Source organism: Molossus molossus, unplaced genomic scaffold, assembly GCF_014108415.1.
Source record: "Molossus molossus isolate mMolMol1 unplaced genomic scaffold, mMolMol1.p scaffold_m16_p_15, whole genome shotgun sequence".
Classification (NCBI taxonomy): Eukaryota; Metazoa; Chordata; class Mammalia; order Chiroptera; family Molossidae; genus Molossus; species Molossus molossus.
Window position 1 is genome coordinate 44,251,911 of NW_023425350.1, and position 11,469 is coordinate 44,263,379.

General features: G+C 42.2%; 1 non-coding gene across 1 annotated transcript; it reads left to right on the forward strand.

Moving 5' to 3' along the window:
- Positions 1-482: 482 nt before the first annotated feature.
- Positions 483-589, forward strand: LOC118631352. Its single transcript, XR_004959822.1, has one exon. It is a non-coding gene; the product is annotated as a U6 spliceosomal RNA (small nuclear RNA).
- The last annotated feature ends 10,880 nt before the right edge of the window (positions 590-11,469 follow it).

The following is an 11,469-nucleotide window of genomic DNA, read 5'->3' on the forward strand; positions in this document are numbered from 1 at the left end:
AGAGGGCATGCAGGAGACAGCTAACCGATGTTTCACTCTCCCATTCATGTTTCTCTCACTCCCCCTCTCCCTTCCTCTCTAAAAGTCAATAAAAGATATAAAAAAACAAAAACAAAAACAGGAGCTTGTGTGAAAAGAGTCAGGTTTTGGAATTATCCAACATGTTAGGACACATTAGGAAACCTCAAATTCAGTGGCTTAACCAATATGTCAGTTTATTTCTGTTTTAGGTAATACCCAGAGACAGTAGGTCTAGGTTTGGTAGAATGGCTCTCATCCTCTGCCTATGGCTTCTATCTCTGGCTTCAGCTCCTGCCATCACATTCACCTCCCAGCCAGCAGAAAGGAGCAGAGACAAGTGGAGTGTATGCCTATTTAAGAGCATGACCAGGAAGTGGCTCATGTCACATGTCTCACATCCCATAGCCAGCTGTAAGACTGCTTGCAGTCTCAGGCTGAGTTCCAATAATAAAGGAGAAAAAGTGCTCACTTCGGCAACTCATATGCTAAAATTGGAATGATGCAGAGAAGATTAGCATGGCCCCTGTGCAAGGATGACACGCAAATTAGTGAAGCGTTCCATATTAAAAAAAAAAAAATCTGGCCAGTGTGGCTCAGTGGTTGAGCATCGACCCATGCACCAAGAGGTCGCTGGTTAGTACATATGCCCAGGTTGTGGGCCTGATCCCCAGTGGGGGGCATGCAGGAGGCGGTCAGTTAATGTTCTCTCTCATCTATGTTTCTCTCTCTCTCCTTCTCACTTCTTCTCTCTCTAAAATCAATAAAGGAAAAAATAAAAAATAAAAAAACCCCACAATCTTATCTTTTAAAAAATAAATAAAAAGGAGAAAGAGAGGACAAATATTGGTGGAAGCTAGCAATCTTTGCCATATTCATGGAGGTGGTTAGGTTAGGTTCCCTGGGAAAAAATACTTGAAGGGAGATAGATTCATGTGCAGGATTTTTTTTTATTCTGGAAAAATATAATAACATAAATTTTACCATTTTAACCATTTTTAACTGTACAGTTCAATGGAATTATAGGCATTTACATTATTGTGCAAAAATCCTTCTTTGATTTCTTATCTAGATTGAGAAGCCTCTACTTTATTTACAAGCAAGTGGCAGTACCTGTCTTTAACAGGAGCAGTTGGCCATTTCTTCTGGCCCAAAGGGTTTAGAGGGATCTGCAGTTTCAAGGTTTTTGAGTTCATCAACCTGAATATTTCCATCCCAACTCTCAAGATTGTAATTCTTCCTAGTCAGGGCCCTGACTTTGGCACAGCAGACTGGAATTTTAAAATTTCTTTGGAGTTTTGCTACTCTTATAATTAAATCTACGGTTCCATATTTTAAGCTTCTTTTGCCCTCTGGCTGCAGGAGATGATAGTCTCTGCATATGCTTCCAAAGAGGCGCTCTGGATTTCACACATGGCCTTCAGTTGGTGATTAATCACTCTTAGTTTTGATGTCTTTCTCCCAAGCATCAGTGACACTCAGAAAGAGCCATTGATTCTATTGCCCTTATGGTTAGGACTTCCCCCAATATCTCAAAAGCTAGTGCATCTTCCTCCACTAGTATTCCATTCAAGTTCACCACTGCTGAAAACTTGAACAGTTACTCTGCATGTCAGGAGCTTGTAGGGTGCCTCCCACCACCAGTGATGGGGTCCTCGTTGTCAGGTGGCAGATGGGTAGTCCAGTTCCAAATTCCCATTTTTTAAAATTCAATTTATTGAGGTAACTTTGGTTAATAACATATCATTTTCAGGTATACTACATTATAATTCAACATCTGTATACTCTATTGAGTGCTCACTACACAAAGTCTCTAGTTTCCTTTCGTTGCCATATATATAATCCCCTTAACCCACTTTGCCCTCTCCCCACCCCCTTTCTTTTCTGAAAAACAGTATGGAGGTTCCTCAAAAAATTAAGACTAGAAGACCCTGCTCGGTAGCTCAGTTGGTTAGAGTGTAGTCCCAATATACCAAGATTGTAGGCTTGATCCCTGGTCAGGGCACAAACAAGAATTAGCCAATGGATGGGCACCATATCTGGGACTCCAGCAACCTGGCTCACACTGTTTGCCTGCCCTGGTGATTCCCTGAGGCCCTGCCCCACCCAACTTTCAGGCCCACCCAAACTATTTCCAGTGGCTTTATCATAGGATTGGCCTGTCTTGGATCCTGCTTCAGATTTTCCTAAAATCTCTCAAACAAGAAGCATCAGGCCTCAGCAAAACCCATACTTCTTGCTAAGTGGCCCCAGGCCTGGCACTAGAAGCAGCCAGCCTTGGTTCACAGCTTGGCTTTGCCTGGGCACCTCCAAGCCCAGCACAAGAAGCAGCCATCAGCAGAACACTTTGTAGCTTATGCTGGGTGGCCCCGGGTAGAACACAGGTAGTGACTGACCTTGCCTTAGAGCCAGCACACCTGTGGACAACTTCAGGCCACGTTGAAGCACTATTACCCAACCACCTCCACAAACAACACACTCAAGGAGTGCACTCAGTGGGTACCAGAGCCCTGCTAAAGTAAGTCTTGCTTTGTATGGTGGGCCTCTCCACAGCTGAAACTCCAAGGTAGTCAAAGGTCAGTGTTTAGTGGTCAGAGCCAGTCCTTGCAGCGGATCAGCCTGAATAAAACCCTACCACTGACATGCTAACAGCAATCAAGATTCATTTACAACTGAAGGGTGTATAGTCCACATGAGGGGTGCACCTTGAGGGCCCAGCTGGAGTGATCAGGGAGGCTGTGTCACTGGACCCTAAAAGACACCTACTATGTACAGTAGGCCACCCTATGAAGCCTAGGAGACATAGAAACCTACCTAATACATAGAAACAAACACAGGGAGGCAGCCAACATGAGGAGACAAAGAAACATGTCTCAAATGAAAGAACAGAACAAAACTCCAGGAAAAGAACTAAACAAAATAGAGATAAGCAATCTAACTGATACAGAGTTCAAAACACTGGTTATAAGGATGCTCAATGAACTTAGGACCTCAAGAGCATTAAAAAGGACCAGTCAGAAATAAAGGAGGCACTAACTGAAATAAAGAATAATTTACAGGGAATAATAGTAGAGTAGGTAAAGCCAAGAAGCTAACCATTGATTTGGAATATAAGGAAGCAAAAAAGCAACCAATCAGAACAGCAAAAAGGAAAAAGAATCCAAGAAAATGAGGATAGTGTAAGGAGCCTCTGGGACAACTTCAAGTGTGCCAACATTCCCATCATGGGGGTGCCAGAAAGAGAAGAGAAAGGGCAAGAAATTGAAAACCTATTTGAAAAAAGAATGACAGAAAACTTCCCTAACTTGGTGAAGGAAACAGACATACAAGTCCAGGAAGCACAAAGAGTCCCAAACAAGATGAACTCAAAGAGGCCCAGACCAAGACACATCATCATCAGAATGCAAAAGGTTAAAGACAAAGAGAGAATCTTAAAAACAGCAAGAGAAAAGCAGTTAATTACCTACAAAGGAGCTCCCATAAGTCTGTCAGTTGATTTCTCAAAAGAAACTTTGCAGGCCAGAAGGCAGTGGCAAGAAATATTCAAAGTAGTGGAAAACAAGGATCTACAACCAAGATTACTCTATCTTGCAAAGATATCATATAATTTTTTTTTAACCCTCACCGGAGGACATTTATCTTCAGATAGAGCAGAAGGGAGAGAGGGAGGAAGAGAAAGAGAGAAACATCAATATGAAAGAAACACATTGGCTGCCACCCACATGACCCCACCAGGGCTGGGGACAAACCACAACTGAGGTACGTGCCCTTAGTGGGAACCCAACCCAGGTCTCTCTGGTCCACAGGCCTACACTCTAACCGCTGAGCCAAACCGGCCAGGAAGCAAAGCTATCATTTAGAATTGATGGACATATAAAGAGTTTCCCAGACAAGAAAAAGCTAGCCCTGGCCAGTTTGGCTCAGCGGTTGGAGTGTTGGCCTGCGGACCTGAGAGTCCTGGGTTCGGTTCCCTCTAGGGGCACGTACTGAAAAAAAGAAAAATCTAAGGAGTTCATTACCACAATATTACATAAAATGTTGAAAGGTCTTCTTGAAGAAGAAGATAAAAAATATGAACAATAAAATGGCAATAAATACAAATCTATCAACAACTGAATCTACAAACAAAATGAACAGGTAGAACAGAAACAAACTCATAGATACAGAGAACTTTTTGTTGGTTGCCAGATGGGGAGGGGGTTGGGGAGATAAACCAAAGAACTTATATGTGTATATGCATAACCAATGGGCATAGACAATAGTGTGGGGAAGGCAGGAGGGGGATGGGAGCAGGGAGGAGGGTGTCAATTGGGGAAAAAGCCGGGGGGACATCTGTAATACTTTCAACAATAAAGATAAGTTTTAAAAAAAGGAATAAACCAATGAATGCATAAATAACTGGAACAACAAATCAAGGTCTTTCTCTCTCTCTCTCTCACATCAAAAAAAAAAAAAAAAAAGATTAGAACTACTGTATGATCTAGCAATTTCTCATCAGAATATATACCAAGAATATGAAAACACTAGTTCTTAAAGATATATACACTCCTATGTTTATTGCAGCATTATTATTATTATTTATTTTTTTATTTTTTATCCTCACCCAAGGACATTTTTCCATTATTTTGTTCAGATAGAGTGTGAGGGAGAGAGAGGAAAAGAAAGAGAGAGAGAGAAACATCGATGCACAAAAAGACACATCAAGTGGTTGCCACGCGCACAACCCAACCAGGGCTGGGGACAAATTGCAACCGAGGTACATGCCCTTAGCAGGAACCGAACCCAGGTCTCTCAGGACCGCAGGCCAATGCTCTAACCGCTGAGCCAAACCGGCCAGGGCTATTGCAACATTATTTAAAATAGCCAAGACATGAAATAATAGCCAAGACATAAGTGCCCCTCAATTGATGAAGGATGAAGAAAATCTGATATATATACATTACATGTATGTGTGTATATATGTATATGTATATATATAAATGTGAGTATGTACACACACAGAATATTATTCAGACATAAAAAAGATGAAATTTTGCCATTTGCAAAATTCCATTTTAGAGTCTGCTTCCTTGAACAACTCCTGCCACCAACTGTCTTAGGTTGGGTTCTCCAGGAAACAGACTCTGAGATGAAGATTTTTGTGCAGGTGGTTTATCAAGGAGTGCTCTCAGGATCAGCACCTGTAGAACTGGAAGAGGAGTGAACCACAATGTAGTCACAACAAAAACCAGAATTCTTTAAATAAATCAGAAGTTATTCCGCCTTGGGGCCAGGGGTCGGAGTCTTCTCATTTCTGCACGGAACAAACATTGGCTGCAAGCTTTCTTCAGGGAAGGGATGTGACCTTCAGGAGGAGGCTCTCTTTGCATGAGGTAGTTCCCAGAGAGGAGCTCTGCTGAGAGCTGTCATCTTCCAACCTTCCCAGAAGCTGGGGAAAGGAAAGCCTCGGTACAGAAGTGGAGGATCTGGGTGATACACCAGTAACCGCTGCAGAGATTGTAACTAAAATTACAAGACAGGGTAAAAGAAAAAAGGACAGTTCACTGAGTGACTCCTACATTTATGACAATAGGAAAAAGAATTGTCAGAAAAGGAGACACCAGAGATACAGAACAGAGAACAGAGAGCCATGGAACCAAGGAAGCAGACAGGAGGAGTCTGTAGGGAGCTCCTAACTTTATGGTTTTTTTTGTTTTGTTTTTTTTTAATCCTCACCCGAGGACATTTTTCCATTTTTTGTTCAGATAGAGCGGGAGGGAGAGAGAGGAAGAGAGAGATAGAAACATCGACGTGAAGGGACACATCGAGTGGCTGCCACCCGCACGACCAACCAGGGTCGGGGACAAACTGCAACCAAAGTAGGTGCCCTTAGCGGGAACCGAACCCGGGTCTCTCCGGACCGCAGGCCGATGCTCTAACCGCTGAGCCAAACCGGCCAGGGCGGAGCTCCTAACTTTAAAGATGAGGAACTTCAGCCCGGCAGGTGTGGCTCAATGGTTGAGTGTAGACCCATGTATCAAGAGGTCACTGGTTCAATTCCCGGTCAGAACATATGCCCAGGTTGTGGGCTCAATCCCCAGTGCGAGGTGTACAAGAGGCAACTAATTGATCAATGTTGATGTTCTGTCTTTGATGTTTTTATTTCTCTCTCTTCCCCCTTTCTTCCTCTCTGTGAAATCAATAAAAACATATTTTAAAAAGCCTGGCCTATGTGGTTCGGTGGATTGAGCATTGCCTCATGGACTGAGAGGTCCCAGTTTGATTCCCAGTCAGGGCACATGCCTGGGTTGCAGGCTCGATTCCAGTAGGGGGCGTGCAGGAGGCAGCTGATCAATGTTTCTCTCTCACATCGATGTTTCTATCTCTCTCCCTCTCTCTCTAAAAAAATCAATAAGAACATGGCGGCAGTATCGCGTTCTCCCACAACCACATCCAAGTTACAACAAAACTACAGAACAACCATCATGCAAAACCGCCTGAAATCAAGCTGAATGGAAGTCCTACAACTACGGAATTAAAAAAAAAAAAAGCAGCTACATCCAGACCGGTAGGAGGGGCGGCGGCGCGAGGGGCTGGTCCCACACCCAAGTGTGGCGGATAAAAATCAGGAGGCTCCCGCGGCTGGGAAGGTCCTTCCTGAGGACTGAGGGGTCCCCATCCCACACCAGGTCCCCGCTCAGGTTTCCAGTGCCAGGAAGAGAAGTCCCCATAACTTCTGGCTGAAAAACCAGCGGAAACTGAGGCTCAGGGAAGCTGACCTGGCTGGAGCCACAGGCAGCTCCTTAAAGGGCCGGCGCACGGACTTATCGGACTCTCTCCCTCTAAGCTCGGAGGGGAGGCAGCTCGAGGGGCACCAGAGAAATACAGGGAAGAACTGAGCTGTTTGGCACTGGAGCGAGGGCTGGAGAGGGGGCTTTCTCCAGGACAAACGTGCTGTCAGAGGCCTTTGTTCCTTTGGTGAGCCCTTCCCGGGGCGGCAGACAGCCACCATATCTGGGACTCCAGCAACCTGGCTCACACTGGTAGCCCTGCCCTGCTGACTCCCTGAGGCCCCGCCCCGCCCCGCCCCGCCCCGCCCCACCCAACTTTCAAGCCCACCCAAACTGTTGCTACTTGCTTAACCATAGGATTGGCCTGTCTTAGATCCTGCTTCAGGTTTTTCCTAAATTCTTTCAAACGAGCAGCATCGGGTCTCAGCGAGCCCCATACCTCTCATTAAGTAATACACAGAAACAAACACAGGGAGGCAGCCAAAATGAGGATACAAAGAAACAGGTCCCAAATGAAAGAACAGAACAAAACCCCAAGAAAAGAACTAAGCGAAATGGAGATAAGCAACCTAACAGATGCTGAGTTCAAAATACTGCTTATAAGGATGCTCAGTGAACTCAGTGAGGGCCTCAAGAGCATAAAAAAGGACCAGTCAGAAATGATCACTGCACAGTTAGAAACGAAGGAGGCTTTAACTGAAATAAAGAATAATTTACATAGCTTCAATAATAGAGTACGTAAATCCAAGGAGCAAACCATCGATTTGGAATATAAGGAAGCAAAAAACGCCCAATCAGAACAGCAAAAAGAAAAAAGAATCCAAAAAAATGAGGATAGTGTAAGGAGCCTCTGGGACAACTTCAAGCGTGCCAACATTCGCATCTTGGGGGTGCCCGAAGGAGAAGAGAGAGAACAAGAAATCGAAAACCTGCTTGAAACAATAATGGCAGAAAACTTTCCTAACTTGGTGAAGGAAACAGACATACAAGTCCAGGAAGCACAGAGAGTCCCAAACAAGATGAACCCCAAGAGGCCCACACCAAGACACATCATCAGCAAAATGCAAAAGGTTCAAGACAAAGAGAGAATCTTAAAAGCAGCAAGAGAAAGGCAGCTAGTTACCTACAAGGGAGTTCCCATTAGGCTGTCAGCTGATTTCTCAAAAGAAACTTTGCAGGCCAGAAGGGAGTGGCAAGAAATATTCAGAGTGATGAAAACCAAGAAACTACAACCAAAATTACTCTATCCTGCAAAGCTGTCATTTAGAATTGATGGACATATAAAAACTTTCCCAGACAAGAAAAAGTTAAAGGAGTTCATCACTACCAAACCGTTATTATATGAAATGATGAAGGGTCTTTTTAAAGAAAAAGATAAACTGTATGAACAAACAAAATGGCAGTGAATACATATCTATCAACAATGGAATCTACAAACAAAATGAACAGGAAGAACAGGAACATTCTCATAGATACAGAGAACATTTTGTTGGTTGCCAGTTGGGAAGGGGGTTGGGGGAATGGATGAAAAAGGTGAAGGGATTAAGAAGCACAAATTCATTGCTAGACTGACAAACCTCAAAGGGAAAGGGGTTGGGGGAGTGGGAAGAAATAAACCAAAGAACTTATATGCATAACCAATGGACACGGACAATAGTTTGGGAAAAGGTGGGAGGGGGGCGGGAGTGGGGAGGAGGGGGTCAATGGGGGAAAAATGTGGAACATCTGTAATACATTTTACATCCAACAATAAAGATGTGGAAAAAATAAAAAAAATAAAAAAATTAAAAAATCAATAAAAACATATTAAAAAAAACTCCCACAAGGACAGACAGTACTTAAAAAAAAAAAAAGATGAGGAACCTCAGAGCAAAAAGATTAAGTGGTTTAATTCCAATTCACTCAACAAGGTAGGGACAAAGCCAGGACCAGCTTTCAGGTTTTCTGATTCCTTATCTGATGTTCTTTTTATTTATTTATTTATTTATTTATTTATTTATTTATTTATTTATTATGAATTTTTATTTATTTTTTTGTTACAGATATTTTAACTTTTTACCCCATTGGCACCCCCCACCCCACCCCACCTCCGCCCCGTCCCCGGCTTAGTTGTCCATGTCCATTGGTCATGCATACATGCATATAAGTTCTGTGGTTTATCTCTTCCCACCCCCCCACCCCCCATCCCCTCTTCTGAGGGATGTCAGTCTGTGCCCTACTTCCATGTGTCTGGGTCTACTGTATTCCTCAGACTGTTATGTTCATTATATTCCGTATATAAGTGAGATCATGTGGTATTTGTCTTTTTCTGCTTGGCTTCTTTCACTTAGGATAATACTTTCCAGGTCCCTCCATGTCGTCTCAAAGGATAAGAGATCTTTCTTTCTTACTGCTGCATAGTACTCCATTGTGTATATGTACCACAGCTTTTTTATCCATTCGTCTACTGGTGGACACTTGGGCTGTTTCCAGATCTTAGCTATTGGTAAATAGTGCTGCTATGAACATGGGGGTACATATATTCTTCCTGATTGGTGTTTCAGGCTTCTTAGGGTATATTCCCAGCAGTGGGATCACTGGGTCAAATGGGAGTTCAATTTTTAATTTTTTGAGGTAACACCATATTGTTTTCCATAGTGGCTGCACCAGTCTGCATTCCCACCAGCAGTGTACTAGAGTCCCCTTTTCTCTACACCCCCGCCAACACTTGTTGTTTGATGATTTGTTGATGGCGGCCGTTCTGACAGGTGTGAGGTGATACCTCATTGTTGTTTTAATTTGCATCTCTCTGATGATTAGTGATGTTGAGCATTTCTTCATATGTCTTTTGGCCATTTGTATGTCCTGTTTGGAGAGGTGTATATTCAGCTCCTCTGCCCATTTTTTAATTGGGTTCTTTGTCTTCCTTTTGTGGAGTTGTATGAGCACTCTATATATATTGGAAATTAACCCCTTATCTGATACATCATTGGCAATGATGTTCTCCCATACAGTGGGTTGCCTTTCCATTTTGATGATTGTTTCCTTTGCTGTGCAGAAGCTTTTTAGTTTGATGTAGTCCCATGTGTTCATTTTCTCCTTTATTTCTGTTGCCTTAGGTGATGTATCAGTGAACATTCTGCTCCGTATGATGTCCGAAATTTTGTTGCCTACATTTTCTTCTAGAATTTTTATGGATTCACGGGTCACATTTAAGTCTTTTATTCATTTTGAGTTTATTTTTGTGTATGGTGTAAGTTGATGGTCTAGTTTCATTTTTTTGCATGTAGCTGTCCAATTTTCCCAACACCATTTATTAAAGAGGCTGTCTTTACTCCACTGTATGCTCCTGCCACCTTTGTCGAATATTAATTGAGCATATTGCCTTGGGTCCATTTCTGGGTTTTCAGTTCTGTTCCACTGGTCTATATGCCTGTTCTTGTGCCAGTACCAGGCTGTTTTGGTTACAGTCGCTTTGTAGTATAATCTGATATCTGGTATTGTGATCCCACCTACTTTGTTCTTCTTTTTCAAGATTGCTGTGGCTATTTGGGGTCTTTTTTGGTTCCATATGAACTTTTGAAGTATTTGTTCTAGTTCTATGAAATATGTCGTTGGTATTTTGATGGGGATTGCATTGAATCTATAGATTGCTTTGGGTAGTATGGACATTTTAATGATGTTAATTCTTCCAATCCATGAACAGGGTATGTGCTTCCACTTTTTTATATCTTCCTCTATTTCTTTTTTCAATGACCTGTAGTTTTCTGCAAATAGGTCCTTTACTTCTTTGGTTAAGTTTATTCCTAGGTATCGCAATTTTTTGGCACGATGGTAAATGGGATTGCTTTTTCAGTTTCTCTTTCTGTGAGTTCATCATTGGTGTACAAGAATGCCGTTGATTTCTTGACGTTAATTTTGTATCCTGCTACTTTGCCAAATTCATTTATTAAGTCTAGTAGATTTTTGATGGAGTCTTTAGGGTTTTCTATGTACAATATCATGTCATCTGCAAATAATGACAGTTTCACTTCCTCCTTTCCCATTTGGATCCCTTTTATTTTTTCTTCATGTCTGATTGCTGTGGCCAAGACTTCCAGTACAATGTTAAATAAGAGTGGCGAAAGTGGACATCCCTGTCTTGTTCCTGTTCTTAATGGAAATGTTTTTAGTTTCTGTCCATTGAGTATGATGTTGGCTGTAGGTCTTTCATATATGGCCTTTATTATGTCGAGATATGATCCCTCTATTCCTACATTGCTGAGCGTTTTTATCAGAAATGGATGCTGGATTTTGTCGAATGCTTTTTCAGCATCTATTGATATGATCATGTGGTTTTTATTTCTTCATTTTGTTTATGTGGTGTATCACGTTTATTGATTTGCGAATATTGTACCAGCCTTGCATCCCTGGAATGAATCCCACTTGGTCATGGTGAATAATTTTTTTGATGTATTTCTGGATCCGATTTGCTAATATTTTGTTCAGGATTTTGGCATCTATGTTCATCAAGGATATTGGCCTGTAGTTTTCTTTCTTTGTAGTGTCTTTTTCTGGTTTTGGAATTAGAATTATGCTGGCTTCATAGAACGTGTTTGGAAGTCTTCCTTCTTCTTGAATTTTTTGAAATAGTTTGAGGAGAATGGGTGTTAGTTCTTTTTTGAATGTTCGGTAAAACTCCCCCGTGAAGCCATCTGGGCCT